We start from the raw sequence: 18,394 nt of genomic DNA, 5'->3' as shown, positions 1-18,394 counted from the left end.
AATTTTTAAGGCGTGATTTTATGTGTCAGACTAAAGTATGTGTCCTGACCTTTGGAAATAATGATTACAGCTCAGCTCTCACTCTTTTTTTGGCATTTTCTTCAATTACTGAGCCAACTGGATTGGCTGCTACCTCGCTGACATCACATACAACTTCTAAAAAACTTTTCTTTATGCTACTGCAAACTACACTCAATGAAAACACATTGTTTAGATTTTACTGAGGGTGATTGAGGTGATTGTAGGTATTAAGGTTATATTGTTTTCAAATTCACTTTCACTTTTCATTCACAAAATCATTTTATGTTTCATGGAATTTTATAGTGTAATTAATAGTTTTAATCTTTAACAAGGGTAACAGCTGAGTTTCTGTTCCTATTTTATGTTCTTAAATAAAACAAAAATACAAGATCACTCAAAGAAAATAAAAACTTTAGACTTACAGTATATTCATGTACATAAGAAGAAAGCAGACTTATCTCCTGTACCTACAGGTTCTGGTACAATATTTGATAGTTTTATACTGATAAGACAGTATGAGGTTTCAAAGAATCAAAGGAACCTTTATTTCAAAGCACTTTTCTTCAAGAATTTTCACTTTAAACGTATCATTATCAATAAAATTAATTTTCTGCACATACAGTGATAAGCCTTTTCTTTTTAATTTTTAATTAGCAGCTGTACCCCAAATGTGTGGCTGAAAGCTCATGATCAGCCTTGCTGCTGAGGTCCCATCTGTTTCTGTTTAAATGGCCTAGTGATTTCTCAGGGAGATTTCACATAGAATGTAGTAGTGCTGTAGTGCTTGTAAGCCCTACAATGGAAACTGGCAAAATTTTGGAAACTGGATAATTTTTTCATCAAATGTGCTCAGTATGCTCCTATATGCAGGGAAACGTCTGGGCCCAGCTTGTTCAGGCATGGAAATCTGATGCAGTGAGTTTATCTAACTTGGGCTATTTGGGGACAAAACCCCCACATTCTGCACACTGTCATCTATCTCAAGAGTAACATACACAAAACAGCAAGCAAAGTCACAAGCAGACCTAGACATAGACAAATGGTCATGTACTTTACGGCATTAGTATCTACAAACACATCACTAAGGTTTGGAAAATCACTTGGTTTCTCTTTTCATTGATTCCAAAACTCTAAGGGTATTGGTACTGCGCAATGAACCTATGACTTACTATTGGTCATCAACTGATAGACGACCTTCATTGAATCCACAAGGAGGCACATGTCAAGCTACAGTCAGTCCTTTTTCATAAAGACACTGATGTGTGATAAAAAGCTATGTCTTTTGATTGATCTCTTTACTGTCCGCTGTTCAACGGCCATTCTACTTTGGTGTCCTGGAAGTGGATTTGCTGCTGCTGGACATGTTCTCATAGTATAGAAAGGGGGAGTACCTTCCAAATGAAAGAAGCGATCCCCAGTCCCTGCCCCCTTGTCTACAGCGAGAATTAACTCTGAGCTCCTTGGTGTTGAGCCAATGGTCTGTTAATCATTTGATCTGATTGGGAAGAACTTATGCCAGACCCCAGCAACTCATCCCCATCTTTCCTAATCTGGATTCCATATCTCCACAACCCAGGGTAAATCCACTCCTGCAATCCTGTGATATTTCAAATGAAAAGGCTTGAATCCACCTTCTTCTGCTCGTTTTATTTTAGAGCTTGTACAGAACATTTAAGATAAGATCACTTTACTGGCCATATACAATTTCTTGCATTAGGAATTTGTCTTTTCACATACCCCAACTTGCTCTCCATGAGACACACAGGCACACCAACAGGGAGAGAGAAGCTTGGGGTCAGAGCACAGGGTCAGCCATTTATACGACACCCCTGGAGCACTTGGGGTTAAGGGCCTTGCTCAGGGGCCTAACGGAGTAGGATTCCTCTGTCGGCCACAGGATTTGAATCAGCAATCTTCCAGCTACAGGCGCAGATCCTTAGCCACAGAGCTGCCACTCCACCCCTGTGGATTTAATCAGCAAACACAGATTATTTTTATTTTGTCTCACAAACTAATTTAAAAATGTAATGTCATTTTTCATTTTTGAATTGAAATGGTTTATACAGCTCCATAGCACTTCTTAGGATATCCTAACCTAATTACCTTATCTTAAAGATCCCAAACATCAGATTTTCTTCTTTTGTTGTATGATATTCTATCATCACTTGCAGTGTCACTGACCAAGATATTAGGAACAATAAACAATCAGTAAAAAATTATGTTGGACATCAGCAAGTATTAAGCACAGGACATGACACATATACTGTACCTGCAGCTGGATGTCATTCAGTTTTCTAGCAGGACTGCTTTTCGTTGAGGTTGTAATATGATACAGGAGTGAACTGCACACTCAACAAGATTGTGATCTGTCTATTTTTCTTGTCAGGGAAGGCGATGAAAGTCTGACTCATGCTGACCACTCCAACCACATGTAGCCAATGAGAGCCTGTTCTTTACACATAGAGCTCTTCATATTTAGTCATTGAGTAAATACACTATAGGGTTTATTGTTTAAAACTGCAGAGGTCAGGTGAATCTCTAGATAGCAGCCTTAACCGACAAACACCAGCCTCATTGTTTGTATCATAATTGAAGTCTGAGTGAATGTTTCAGTGGTCATTGTTTGAGAATGTGTTATATCCGTGTAATCGATCAGCTGTCTGATAAGGGGTTTTTGTCCACTAGGGGGTATCAATCAGTCTGCCAGCAGACATTAAATCAGATTAAATCTTAATTAAAGAAAATCCTCCACTTAGTTGAGAATAGCATTCTGATATAGGATGCCTAAACTGGAAAATCAATAAGGAATGATCACAGTTAAGGCATAATCTGCACTTTCAAAGTGGAAAAGAGAAATTGAATGGAAGTGATGATGATGATCCATCCATCTATTGTCAGAAATCTGCCTGCTCCTGGCAAGGGTCACAGCGCTGATGACAATGATTATAATAATGAATCAGACTAGCTAATGAATCTGGTGACTTAACAATAACTATATGAAGTGCAAAGTGTTGAATATCAGTAAAAGTCAGAGCCATCTTAGACAAATCAGAGTTACAATACCAGGTGTACAGTATGTTATGAGGACTGCAATTTACTCAGAGTCTTCACTTATGCTTTCTACTTTTATACAGCTTTGACTGTTATTAATACAGTAGTTTGGGAAGAAGCCAAGCTCATCATTTTACAATCTTTAATCCATATTGAACAGTGTCTTCCAAAACTCAATCACAACAGCTCAAGGTAAACTAGACATGAGCCACTGACATGAAGTATTGTAGAAGCTAATCCATCACACTTACCAAGGACTCATTCTCAGGTTTTCCTCATCATTAACATTTTTTGTACATCTCTCCATATCAAAAAAGCTAAAAGGTTAGAAAGCAAAGATGTAAGTGGGAATTATTATCTCAAAACACAATGGCTTAAATATCAGTAAGAGATCATTGTATTGTTTCTACTTTAAGCAAGAAAAACTGAGTGAAAGGTGGAGAACAGTGTAAAATAACAAGGCTTTTGCACAACAATGCACAGATTTGTATACCGAGTAGCTGTAGAAACATCACAAAAATCTTCAAGTTTTCAGAGCTATTTTTACATTGAGATTCAATCAAAAAATTGTAGAAGAGACAAATTAATGACAATAAAAAAAATTGTTGCCATGCACAGGGCATCTACTGTGAAAGTCACAGGCTAGCAGTGTACACAATCAACACTGGGAGCAGTATACAAGCTGTGTGTCTGGGACATCATCATGTTATGTCTGCTATGCATCATGTTACAGATGCCATCCTCTGAGAGTCTGCAGCTTTACCACGACAGCTTCTGGACAATCCTTGACTTTTCACTAGGCTCTGAGCCCAAGATGCCAGACATCGTAGCAACTCACCCCACAAATATTCATTGTTCAATGTTGTTTACTCTGGCATATACAGCCTCAATGGCTGAACTTCACATACAGTAGTCATCTCACAAGAAACCTGTTAATCTTGAGCAGCACGATGGCGTCAGGATGCACCTTCAGGAGGGGCAGCAAGTACGTTCCTGGACTTGATCAATGACCAGTGCAGTCAGTTTGCCATCAGTCACTACAGGTGGTGTTTTATGGCCAAGAGACACACCTGACTAGACCATATCACAAGGGGCTCCCCAACAATTGATCAATTATACCCAATTAGCAGATTGTTCCACATAACTGGGAGACAATGACCAACATCCATCTGTGTGATCTACAGAAAAGCTTGTTTTATCGCTAAGGACTTGACACCACCGCTAGTAAATCGAACCAAGATGATGCACCATCATACCACCGGCATACAAAATTATTCTCTTAATGAGGAGGATACAGTGGTTTCTTTCTGTATTTTTAGCAAACTGGTTATTTTACAGGTCATGTCACGACATCACCATTGCCCAGTCCCACTACCAATGACATTTAATGCTTGTGCAACAGATAGTTACTGAAGTGTATAGTAGTAATGAGAAATCAGAGACATCCAAAATGGTATAGGTACAGTATACAAAAATTAATATTCTTCAAAAATAGCACATGAGTTTGCTTTAATGGCAAGTATATGCATTTTTGCAGTATGATTTATGAAATTGAAAAAGGATGCTTCCCTAATATTTAAAGATAAACAGTGAAACATATCGAACATGTTTTCAAGATCTTTTTTGCTCGTACATCATTCACAATAAGTCGCACAGTGGGCATTTTCAATATCAACAAAATCTGTAAGAGAAATCATCTTCTGCAGACATGCATCAGTTGTATTAATTTACATTCTGCCTGTAGAGAAATTTTGCACAAGATTTATTATCCAATATTCTTTGTTTAAAATGTAGCTGTCATAATCCCATCAGCATTTATGTACAGTAAGTAACTGCAGTTTCATTAGTGCTTGCCTATGGACAACACATTAACCAATAATTTTGATAATCAATTTATTTTCAATTACAAGTAACCACAGTAAGTCCTCATCATGAGCAGGCAGATTTTTTGTATGCTTCATTTTCACATATATCTAAAAACAGTGTTACAGAAATCTCTTCTAGGTTGGCACTTCATAAATACACAAAACATACTTTTTTCAGGGTGACTCTTTCCATTGCAATCAACAGCCCAGATTTACATTCAATCCCTAGCATTCACTGAAAAGATGGCACCAAATAAAGTTGATCTATTGAGTGACATGGTCACAAACTTTTATAGCCAGAATAAACCCCACTTACTAATGTCTGTAACCCTTTTTATGGTAAAACATGGCAACTCAACCAATCTAGCTTACTAGCACCCAAAAATCATCCATGTACAGTATTTCTTGAAAGAAAGCCAGGGCATCACCAACTTGAAAGGCCAGAATATTTCCAGGCCTCCACAACACATTCTGTCCTCTAGTTCTTATTATGAAGAATTGCACCATGTGCTACAGAGCTCACAAAACAAGCATTAAAATAGTCTCATAGTATAGTTACTACGACTCATCTTTTCAAATAGAAGAGCTTCTCGAACTTTCCTGGCTGATGCCACCCAGCAAGGGAAGCTTCTCTGTGAGCAATACCTGCCTCACTGACACAGCAGCAGCTCGGTTTGCCCTTTTCCCTCTTATGGCTATCCCTCAGCTGAGGGCACTCAACCTCTGCCATCTAGACTCTCACAGCTGCGAGGAGAAGGTGCCTCATACTGCTGCCTTGCAATGCATTACCTTCCAAGCAACAACACCTCCAGTCAGCCCTGGCTCAGCTGGCCAAACCCACTGAGCCTCGCAAACAACTACGACATGACACATGTAGGCTGTCCAGACATAACCCATGATGCTTCTCGGTACATCCTAAACTTGTTTGTTTTAAGCTGCCACAGCTCACTCAAACCAACAAGCCTGCAAGACAGCCCCAGTTACCGTTTCCCACCCTCTTAATATCATATCTTCTCTTTCAAGCTGAAGCCGAGATACAAACTAAAATTCTTTTCCTCTCCACTGGTCTTATAAGCCTCTTAATTAGCCCAGAGGTGTGGCTAATTCCACGTAGACATGATACTGGCAGCTCCTTCTGCACACATGGAATCTCATTTCCTCCGAGGGTTAATTACTCATTTAGACCAGCTGTACCTCACTCTTCAGGTTCTCCCAGTTAAAAGGCGGTCTTTGAGCCAAGATGGTGGCTTTCTTGCAATGCTTCCTCTCACTGTATTACACTACTGTTTACCAAAGATTTTCCAAGCTAGAAAATTCAAAGAACAAATCCCTTCTTGATGCCGCTGTTGTTGTTTTTTTTTTGAAAATATGAAATTTCTACTGTACTTTAATTTTCAATTAAACTTCGATATAGTGCTCATCAAAGAAAACAGCTTTCAGAAAGTTCTGTGCATTGAGAACAGTTCATATACAATAACAAATATTAAAAACTGCACAGAAACAATAACAAAATTGGATGGACAAAATATAGGTGGAAGAAGATGGATACATCAGATAAAAAAGTAATACCAGACAAAATGGCTGCAAGCAGCCATATCACCCTGCAGTTCACAACTGATAGCTCACTTAAGCTCAGCAGGTGTGTGCCTGAGAAAGCAAAGGTTGCTGCTAGAAGTGGTGTTAGTGGGGCCAGTAGGGGGCGCTCACCCTGTGGTCTATACTGTAAAAGGGTGCTGTCCTTTGAATGAGATGTAAAACCGAGGTCCTGACTCTCTGTGGTCATTAAAAATCCCAGGGTGTTTCTCGAAAAGAGTAGGCGTGTTACCCTGGCATCCTGGCCAAATTTCCCATTGGCCCTTACCAATCATGGCCCCCTAATAATCCCCATCTCTGAACTGGCTTCATCACTCTGCTCTCCTCCCCACTAATAGCTGATGTGTGATGAGTGCACTGAGTGGAGTGTCCAGAAAAATGTTATATAAGTGTAAACTATTATTATTATTATTATTATTATTATTATTATTATTATTATTATTATTATTATTAAATATTAATAGAAAAATACAATATAGTTTTACTTACTACAGTGAACAGCATTCTCCATACTGACAGACTGTCCTAAGGAAAAGATTGCAATTGCAGCTAGTCTGCTACTAATTACAGCCCCCAAGACTTCACTTGAGTGTAATTACAAATTTATAATTGATTGTAATGCACATTTTGACAAGGGGTTCAATTAGCCTTCATGTATATAAGGCTGTGTCATTTAGCTGACAGTTTTGATTTAGGCTTTATATTTTGACTTTATTCAATTATTATTATAGGGTTGTCATAGCTGTTTATTATTTTGGAAGTAAACTTGTTTTGTTTTCCTGTTGTGTGAAGAAACATTCTTATTTTTAAGTAACATGCGCCACAGTCTCAATAGTTCAATAGTTCAGAAGGGCAGCAATAATGATGGCACAGCCACAACTGCAAACCTGTTTATTGTGAGGAACTATATTCCTAAAGTCCTCACCTGCCAAAAATGTGGAAAAATACTGTAACGAGCACGGGGTTTCAGTAAGGAACGGAGCACGCAGACATAACTCTCAAATGCGTTGGCAGCACATTTATTGTCCTCATGCAGCTACAGGGATTGGCACACCAGCACTTCAGCCAGACACAGAAGAGAAGAGGGCACCTCTCCGCCACGGTCCCCTTATATACAGGTAACCCAGGTTCCGCCCCTCCGGCGCTGTTCCCAGCCTGCCTTGCGCGTGCATGGCTCAAGGGGAGGGTGCAGCCGCTGAATCGTCCCTGTCGGCGCTACCATACAAATGAACCCAAGGAAAAAAAACACACACACAAAACTATAGTTACAGTACTATAAACGATCATTGCTTTGAAAATACATTGTTGTAGGCAGCTCCTACTCAACTGTACTTCAAGCTTTCTCCTTTCTTGAGTAGCTCCTTTTCTAGGTAAAACTCCTCCTCCTCATAGAAAATTCCACTATAAAGCAAAAAACGAATTAAATAGAATAATAATCAGAATTCTGATATAAAACTTTCTCCAATAAATACACAATTTAACAAATGATATATTATTTAAAAAAATAAAATGCCATTAATCCTCCTACAAGATGTATTATATAAAATATTATGTACATAAATATTTTAAAGAAAATACTCCACATAATGGTATCTTCTTACGTATAGAATCACGCATGCACAACCCTGGGACTGGCATGCCATGGTTTGGTTGGAGGAGAAAAGCTATTCTGCCGGTGAGGAAAAATAACAACAAAAACAAATTGGTGTTTCATTTCAGGTATAAAACTAAGGAAACAGGTGTTTGTTTTGAGTTAACATTTAGTTTTTACCACACATGAACAACCTCACTCTGCTCTGTGTGCGGGAAACCACAAAGCAAACAAAGCTCTCCCTGTGATTCCAGACTTGTTAAAGTTTGTTTGTTTGAAACCAGTTTTATGGCCTTTGTTTAGACAGTGAATTGTTTGCCTATGTATGGGTACCTCAGGAGTGCCAGGTGATCTGGAAATGGAGTCTCCAGTCACAGTATTAAATAAGAGTTTTTGAGTGTTTTGTGATTGCTGATCCCTGCTGTCCTGCTTCACCGAGGCACAGAACGTCTCCAGTACATGGAGGTGTACAGTCTCCTAACTGTTCAAGCGCAGACTGGAAACTGTGGTCTTTCTAACTTACCCCCATTACCAGAAACAGACCAGTAAAAAAAACAGTTTGTATATTGTTGTACAGCCATTTAAGTCACGACAAATGAACAAACTCCTCAAAATCTGTTCCCTGGATGGTATATGGCATCTGTTTCAACTGTTTTTCATTTCTGAAAAAATATTATTACACCACAGTATCACGTTTTCTCTTGCACATGGTGAAACAATCAAGAGGTGCAAAACTCACCTATCATGTGTCAGAAGGGTGTTGGTAACCATACATCTTCTGTGGCAATGACTGTACATCATGTTTAACAGGGGCTGCTACTGTATATCCCCTGTGTAGAGTTAAAGGACGTACTGTGGGTGTGTTTTACCAGAGTCTTTTTTTCAAAAGGTATTTTACTGTAATTCGTGTGATGTGTATTAGTAATCATACGTTAATATAGGTAATAAGTGGAACAAATTACTGGGCCCTGTGTATCACTTGCACAGCTCCTATTTTTCATGTAAAATTTGCATAATGTTTGTTGATACACCTGAAGAGCTCTGGCAATTTTAAGAGACTGACATGAGGATGATACAGGTAAGGTATTGAAAATAAATAATTACAAAAAATTAACAAATAATTTTTTGCTTTCCTTCTGCTTTTAGGTGTGTGATTTCTTAGTCAATAAAATCTCATCTCATGCAGTACATTTGAGCATTGTATTGAAGTATTAGGCCAGTCACATCTTGCATTAAAGTTCAATCAAGCAAGGAGATGATCGTGAAGTCATTAAAGTGTAACAGTTCCCAAGAGAAATGTTCATTGTTTGGCTTATCATCTATTTATGGCACCTCTTGTGGTTATAATAGCAAAAGATAGACATCATGCAGTAAATCAGGGGAGTGCTGTCAGTTAGCCAATAGACCACACTAGAACTGCTACACATGTGCTAAACAGAAACATCTATTAAAAGAAAAGTGATGGATATAAAAGTTACTTAAAGAAAAGACAGCCAATCGGTGAGCCTGCAATCATTGTATATATCCTCCATCTGCTGACCTACTGTATAAATACTGCTGGTTGGTTATTAATTTTTCCTGTTGTAGGAGAAAAGAGAGGCCTTTATCCTGTTTTATTTTGTAATGTATGTCTGACGTGAATATTTGAGAAATGCAGGGCATATTCTATTAGGGTATAAGGAAGAGATATTAAATTGGACTTGAGTTATGGGGAATTCTAAACACTTTCTCAGAAAAGTCACCTCTAGTTCCTTTGCATTTTTCCAGGCTGAAGTGTGGTTCTCTCAAAGCAGTCATTGTTTGGCACCCATTTAACAGAATCTGCCACTCTATATAGAGCTTCTATATAAAACTCCTTTCCCTACCTTCTGATTTTCTGAGGGAGGGTAGACTCTTTTTTAACCTGTGAAATTTCACATCTTTAAATAGAAACTAGGATCAGACTGTGAAAAGACTAATTTTTTTCCTTCTGGACCCAAGCAGGATCATTTCTTCACCCTCCAAGAATTCCCGCCTGGTGATAAAGAGCTGGGAAGTCTGGCTCTTTCATTGTGTGTCATTTTGTTATTACAGCAAAAAGGGTTATAATGACCTGTGTGAATAGGGATTATCATTTGTGAGAAAAATTAATTTATTTCCTTCTGTACTCAGATAGTATTCACATGACAGACAGTCCTGCATGGTTCTATCTCCACTATGATGACATTGGACTCCTGCTGGCCAACAATTTTCCATTTTATTGCCACAAAAAGTTTGTTTAAGGTTCTTTAGTCTGCAGAATAGATTCCCTTTCTAGAAAAACAAACTTCCATTTGATGTTTTTTTTTAATGCAGATTTATCCTGAACACAATCGGCAATACTAACTGAATGATGTTTTGAAATTATTTTGAGAATATAATGCAAGCATTATACATTACATTGATATTTGATATATCTGGCCTGTCAGTTTTCTGCCATGGTACTGAAGGAAAAACCTTTCACAACTGACCATTTGAAGCAAAGAGGGTTCCGCCCAACACTATGGATCATTGAGAGGGTCTTTCATGAAGATGTTGCCTTTCCCAGTCAGTGTAGAAAACCAGCAGTGATCTCATCATTCCATATGCTCATGTTCTAACCCTAATTATACAGTACAGGGTCACAGGGGGAAGAGTCTAAACTGATAACAAACTTGAACGGTGTCTGGGAGGAGACCTGAAATGATAACCACCAGGAGAAGGTCCGGGAGGACAAGCTGGGGGCTCCTCTTCTTCCTCTATTATTCAGTTATCTCCCTTATTATTTAAACCCTATCCATACTAATGCTCACATTAAAAGTTTTGAGTTCCCTCCATCTCCCTCCTGTTCCCTTTTCTTTTCATGTTCCTCATGAGGCTCACTTCCCCGACCGCAGGTTGGCAGCGCCACCTTGACCCCAAGGTAGAGGGGACCCCTGGCCACATTGTCCTCACCAGCTCTGACTTACTACAGTAATTCTCCTCTCTGTCTTCTCAGAGCCTAGCCCAGACACAGGGCTGTGCCTCTCGAAACAACTTCAACCATGTCAGAGGACTCCTTTCACTTCCTTCTCAAGCGACTCAGCGAATCAAGGAATTTCTCTTCATTCTCTGCCCCTGGGGCAGCGTCTCTCAAAGTGACTCTTCGAGTCAGGGGGCTTTTTCTCTTTTCTTCTCCCTGAGGGATTTGTTCTCTGTTGTGAGGCAGTGACTCTCAGTGAGTCAGGGAAGTATATCTCTCTTCTTTTCTATCCCCTGAGAGATTTGTTCTCAAATTGACTGTCAGGGTGTCAGGGGAGTCTTCTTCCTTCTCTACCCCTGAGGGCCCAGTTGCCAGTCATAAGGCAGAGCCTCCAAGCAACTCTCGGAGAGTTGGGGGTGTGTATATTTTCAAGCCCCAGAGACTGCCAGGCCAACAAACCCATAAGAACCACTCAGATTCCCAGTACCATCTGGTTACTCTCTTTCTGTACTATACTAACCTCTGCTTCTCCCCACGAATCCAATATTGAATATCCTCAAAAGCAATAACAAACCAAAAGCAGGAGGCACATCTCTATATAAAAAGCCTGAACGCCTGGAACAAGTTACCCAGGCACATTGTGTAGGCTGATAAAATCTTCATTAAAGAAGCTTGATGAGATATTTGGATCAATTAGCTGCTAACAACCATGTGAGCTGCATGGGCCAAATGGCCTCTTTTCATTCGTATCCTTTCTCATATTCTCATCCTTTTAAGGCCTTTGTCTATAATTGCATTGTTTACCTTTTTCTCACAGTAATGTTGGCATGTTGGCTGCAGTCTTGGCACATTCTGTGTTCCATAGGACATTTTTGGTCTAGTGATTATTGACATGTATGGCCTCTCGTCTGCATCTTTATTTTACTAATTTGTGCTATCGTATTGATTGAGGTCCTACTCACAGTGAGTTTAAATGAGTAAATAGAATAATCAGAACACCTCAATACAGTACAAGACACTGTTCAGCAGCCCTTTCCCTTTCTTTAGGCCCGGTGATCTATGTGAGATCAAGAAAAAGAAACAAATCCCCAGAAATTTAGAGGGTAGGAAAACAGTATTTACCAAAGGCAGCCAAGTCTCCTGACTGTTTTATCAATGCATAACATTTCAACAGAATTAAAACAGTAATATGTTCAAAAATAATATAGCCATCTTACATTTTTGCTCTTTTTAGTCCTGCTTCGTAAGGTTTGTTGTTCATAAGGTTTGTTGTTTTATTTAGGGTGTATACAACCATATCAAAGCTGCATCTGGATAATCCACCAAACCATAATCTGCCAACAAGATGACAAACATGTCAAAGCAATCTCATCATATTTCCACATTCACTAAACAGAAACATAAGGTGTTATTTTAAAAGATTATAAGCAAGATAAAGTTAGTAACCTCTAAAAGCAGGCATCACAGGAAATTCTGAGGCATTTAAAATTCATTATCTGTAACCAAACTATTCTCCTGTGCCTATTAGAAAAGTAACTCTAAAAGCTCAATTTAGTTTAAAGACTAGATCCGTTTTGTTTGGAGGTACTGACAGAGATGATAAAGGTGAATGTGCATATGTCTGTATTATAGCTGTGTTTCCATGTGTGAAAAGTTTAAAGGTAAAAGGTCACAGAAAAACCTAGTTCAGTTAGAACCATTTTGGTTTACCACCAAAAGTTCCCACTTTTTTCAGCATTTGCCTTTATCTAGGGAAGCAGCTGTACAGCAACTCAACCCCTAACCTTAATGTCTAGAAGTCCTATGCAAAGCAAATTGACCAGACTGCCTATTTCTGTGTGTATGTTATGTGATCATAATACTGTATACTGTATGAATGTGTTTCTGACGGAGCACCAAAAGGACGTTTCTGATCTTTTTCATCTGTTGTGAAATTTTATTTATACCTTTGAAATGTTAACATGGTTTGTGCACTGCAATAATGTTAATCACCTTTCATGGTGACATTATCCATGAGATGCCATTTCTATACATTTATTAAGAAGAAATATACATTTGTGTAGATGCCATTTAAGGTGATGGGTGGCTGTGTAAGTCTGCATGTTGGAGTACGTTTTCCTTTTAATGAACTCCTTTACTCTGTGAATTTAAGTAACTGACTCTTCATGTATTAATTAAAGTGAGACAGAAAGACAAATTAGATGAATGAAATGCCAATATGTAACATAACTTGGCTCCAGGTATGTATCATCACATGGCAATTACTGGTGTAAAGAAGAAAGCCAGTCATGAAGATGAAATTATTAGCCCATTTCAAAGTGGTGTGTCATAAATTGACAAAATCCTATGAGAATTTCAGAAAAAAAGAATGAATAAAGAAACTGTATAACAGTTAGATTCTCTCAGAAATAGAGATTATTGAACAACGAATTTCATCATGTCTTGAAGTTGGCAAAGCTTTAAAACAGAACAGGCCACAACGTCTTTGATTGAATAGAGGTGGCAGGGCTACCCTGGACAACTGTGGTTCAGCTTTATGTTGGTAAATTTGTTTCATGCACCTTGAAATAGACAGGCCTAGTGGAGACTTTAGTAATTAGTATTTCTTTGTTTTCTTGATTTATTGCTAAATGAATCCATTTTTAGGTAGCAACTGCCTTTGGGTCACACTATAGTCCCCCCTTCTCCCCATTAATTATCTTCTGAGCTGCAGGTGGGAAAATGTCCAAGACAATTTGCTCCGCTCGACAAATTGAGAAGTAGCTGTTGGGTGTCAGGTTTTGTTTTGTTTGGTTTTTGTCTCAGAAGATGCTGTGCCCTCCAGGATAAAATGGAGCCTCAGCACATTGTGTTTTGGAAGCTATTTTAGTCTCTGAAGGCGTTTGAGTTTCCAAGACCCATAATAAATTGAATCTCCATTTTATACTCTTCCTTCCAGATTATCTTCCTTCAAATGCATTTGCAGACTCTGTTGTTTATCTCATATGTGATTGCTCCTGCTAATGCATTTGTGTTTTCTGTACCAGTCAACTCCTGTCATGTCTGACAGGTGCTGTATTGTGGTATTTTGCCAGAAGTCATTTTCTTCTCATTTTACTGTGCTAGCACAGTATAACTCATGCAGTGCAGGTTTCAGAATTCTTGTTATCTGTTAGTCAGGCAGTGATATCTAAAATGATGTTTACCATGAGTCTGTCAGAAGGAGGAGAAAGAAAACTGATGTGACATCACCTCATTCACAGGATCTAGAGATGTCTGCTAATTCACCCTATTAAGGAATTGTTGGGGCAGAGATTGCAATTAGCAGTGACACTAAACTGCAAACTTTATATTCACAAAAACTGAAATTTAATAACTGGGTTTATATACTATATTTTACAATGTAAAAAGTACAGTACATACAGTATTATTGCTGTAGGAATCAGAATCCTAGATTGTGTCCTGACTCACTTATTGAAATGTTAGCAAGAGGAATCATTTCAGAATGGAAGGAGGAAAAGTGCTTCTCAATCAGCCCACTATTCATGCAAATTGAACTGAATGCAACCTACTTAGAAACATCACATCAAACAAGATGGTACTTCTTCTTGTATGAAAGAAATGTAAAGTATAAGAACAGAAGTACATATACAGTGAGACTAAACTACAGCTTTCTAGTGAAAGATTTTCTATAGATCTGTACTCTGAAGGTTGGGATTCTTTACTTGATGTTGTTCTTGTTATTGCATGTAATGTAATGTCATCTACATCCTTTTTTCCCACAAAAATACAGTAAATTACTTCTGAAGGTTCACCTCTGATGAACATCTTCTTGGACTTCATCAGAGGTACCCAGTCCCAACATTTGCGAAGAACAGCAACTGGATCAGCTTGACCAGTAAAGGCACTTTATTTGGGATACAGGTGAAGTATTTTTGCCAAGCCACTTCTGTAGACAATGCTAATTCTCTTATAAGACAGCACAACAGTAGTACATGGCTCTAACACAATCAGCTTTCATAGAAATCCATGAAACAAGTACTGCTCACATGAAGGTCATGTAAAGGCAAAGTGCATATGATCCAGAGGGTTGTGTTAATGTGGCAGACTCACAGTGAGTGTAAACAGTAGCTAAATTGTAGTGGTATAATCCTCTTACTGAGTTCTTGATATAACTAGGTATAATCATAAATGCAACCTGGAAATACAGGTGTAAAAACTGTTAGGCAATACAAAAAAGTTTTGTATATTTAAGGATTTAATCAGACTCATTTATTTGTTTTCATTTCTGATATTCTGATATCCTTTTATAAGATTATACAAATATAAGTATCTTATTAAGAATTTTTTGTTTAATGACAGGTCTAATTCAGCCACTGAAACCCTAAGTGTAAGAAAAATCAGACATTTAATTGGGAAACCAGTTATATGTTAACTCAATTTTAAATATAGGAAGAGGATGTTTTGGAAGTAACAAAATAAAATTAAGAAGCTGATTGAAGTGAAAATGGAATGGATTAAATAAGAAGGTTTCAGAAGGTAACCATAGTAGAGAGTGTTTTCTGAAACTAGTGTTACAACATCTTTAATTGGAAAGATCATTTGATTTAGATATGGATAATGGATTGCTGAGATTCACAGAAGTTCCCAGGATATGTTTAAATATGTAAAGATATCTGAACATCATATCAGACATTCATAGCTTTAAAAATGCTTTGAGTTCCATTTCAAGTAAATCTTAATAACAGTTCTGCTGAAGATAATATCCTTGCCTAGTTAGAGTATAAGCTCAATCAGATTCAAAGAACATTTTATTGCAGTCCTGGGAACAATAATTTAATCAAAAATAGTTAAAGCCACACTTGGAAGCCCTATAACAATATAGTCTACTAATATCAGCAGTTTGCGGCACAGATGTCTCCTTTACATGTACTGCTTCTCTACTTGTACTTTCCAACATGTACTCTGCAATTACCAACATCATTAACAATTAAAATGGTATGTTTTAATTAAGTTGCTGTACACCACACATATGCATTTCTGTAAAATGCTCTTCTGGAACTAATCAGAGAATATTAAATACCACTACTACTAATAATAATAATAATATAACAAATCTGAATGCTAAAGCTAATATTTGGGAGGTATGTTGGGTAATTTTTGATAAGCTTGTTCTTATGAGGAAACCGAGTTAAATGTAACAAATTAGAATGATTTTCCTTTCCAGTTTCCTATTGCTGTAAACAGTTATGCTGAGAAAAGAATGCAATTTGCTGACAATGTACAGCAATTAAACTTTAACATTCTGCAGCAATAGATGCAGGAGGACCAAATACATGATGGTCCTCATTAAAGACAATTACAAGACAATTAATTACAATAAAGGAGTTTGAGACCCCATCAAATCCCCAGGAACATACATTTGTAAAAGCAAAGGCCAACAAGGAGATAAAGTTTTCAGGGATGTACTGTACATTTTGGGTATGTTTGATAAGAAACAATTATCTGTTCAAGCTTGTGGACTCTTTATTGAGTGAATGTTGCTATGTAATGGAATCTGTATAATAATATAATGCAGATATAGGTCAAGGAGCTTCGTGACTTTAAAGGGAAGGTAGTACTGAAGAGAATTTGGAAAATGAGCTATAAGAAATCCTACAGGAGACTCCACTGATGGGGGTGGGGGTGGAGATTTGAGGCAGATCTTGTTGTTTGGTGGGAGAAGGATGACACTCTAGGATGAGCAAACACTAATTAAGAAAAGCAGCCATGTGTGCATTTCCTCTTGTTTGCAGCATCTCAATGAAGCCAGTCCCCCTTCCCTTAGCACAGGGACTTACCATGGCAGTATCTCATTAGACAATCTATCTGCAGAGGGAATCAGCTGATTGCTGAACACATTTGTGGCTTTGGTAAGCTTTGAATGAGACAAGTGTGTAGGTCATAGATAAGTCATTAATTATATTCATGTTGATCGTACTGAGACATTGCACACTGATTCAAAAAGCCTCATCTGCTACATACATCGGGTCCTTCTTCCCAAAGAGGGAAGTACTGAATGTACAGTATGATACCATTTTCCTTCTTGGCCTTGACTGTGCATTTTAAAATGTGATGCTTTCACAATAGAGAACAAAAACACTTTCTTCAGAAACAAGCTCTTCAAGAGGCTTGAGCTTTTGACTTAGTGTATTGAGGGATTTCACTGAGCAATGAGTGGACATCTTAAGAAAAAAAAGAAGGGCATTTGATTGTTGCTAATTATGATCCATTACTGTATATAGTGGGGAAAAAGGCATACCAGGCTTTGATTTGCATGTAGCTTTTGGTTGTGATCTCAGGTTTGAATTTTGGCTCCCCTGTGATGGATTAACATCCCGTTCAGGGTGTATCCTGCCTTGCTCCTGTTGCTTGCCAGGACAGACTCTGGCTCTTCCACAGCCTTGAATTGGATAATGCAGTTAGACAATGGATGGATAGAAACTTGGCCCCTATTGGTGATTTCAGAAGTTGATGAACATCTTTTAATATATCAAACATACAATGTTCTCCTTAGTGAAGTTCTTGTTTAAAAATGCAACTGCTAGTAGCTTTGCCGAAAACTACCAAGGAGTGATTGTAGGCACTCTAGCTACTTTCTTTGGTGCCAAGCCATCTCTAACCCTTTATCCCTGGTTTAATCTACTGAGCAGGTAGACACAATGTCTAAAAACCAACTTACTTTATTATTTAGAAATAATATGTTTAAAGGAATGATTTTGGGAATGTTGACATTTGTTAAATGTTGACAAGTTCACCTTTACCATAACCAATGTATTGAAATTTTAACAAAGCTGTATTTTTATGAGCAAAAGGTGCATAGAGCATCAGAATTGTGCCAGATTCTGTACTGGCTTCAGATTAGTTGTTAAGTATCACCTCCTGCTCTTCTGTGTCACCCACACTTCCACTGCAGTTCTGTTCCAGCTCTGTTCATTTCAAATCCTGGTGATCCTGTTCAAAAAGGGAAGAAGCTGTTATCAGCTGCAGAACAAAACACACCTGCAGATCTAATGGTAGCCCAGGCCTCTGCTAACTCAGAGGAAGCTGCCTGGATACAGCTCTGCACAGCACAGGGGAAAGCTAGAATGTGAGCTAAATAATTCAACACAGTTTTGTAAATGCAAGCCTCCCTGTCTTGAAGTGTATTTGTTAAAAAGTAATATGGGACTCTCAGGGGCCAAATACGTGTTCTTCACTGCCAACACTTTGCAGCCCCTGGAGATCCAGCCTCAAGTCAAAAGGTAAAAAGCTCAGAACATTTTGGGAAGGAAGTAAACAAAACTGAACTGTTGC

The 18,394-nt window shown here is 38.2% G+C and overlaps 1 long non-coding RNA gene across 1 annotated transcript; it reads right to left on the bottom strand.

Annotated features, from left to right (window-relative positions):
• Nucleotides 1-7,280: 7,280 nt before the first annotated feature.
• Nucleotides 7,281-8,242, bottom strand: LOC148659327 (uncharacterized). The gene is made up of 3 exons (XR_015940590.1): nucleotides 8,132-8,242; nucleotides 7,858-7,931; nucleotides 7,281-7,745 (listed from the first exon to the last, which is right to left on the bottom strand). It is a non-coding gene; the product is annotated as an uncharacterized LOC148659327 (long non-coding RNA).
• Nucleotides 8,243-18,394: the final 10,152 nt, after the last annotated feature.

The sequence above is a fragment of the Lepisosteus platostomus genome, chromosome 7 (genome assembly GCF_059453375.1).
Source record: "Lepisosteus platostomus isolate fLepPlt1 chromosome 7, fLepPlt1.hap1, whole genome shotgun sequence".
Lineage (NCBI taxonomy): Eukaryota > Metazoa > Chordata > Actinopteri > Semionotiformes > Lepisosteidae > Lepisosteus > Lepisosteus platostomus.
The sequence above is the reverse complement of the archived record's forward strand: the minus strand, read 5'-3'. Positions and strand labels throughout refer to the sequence as shown.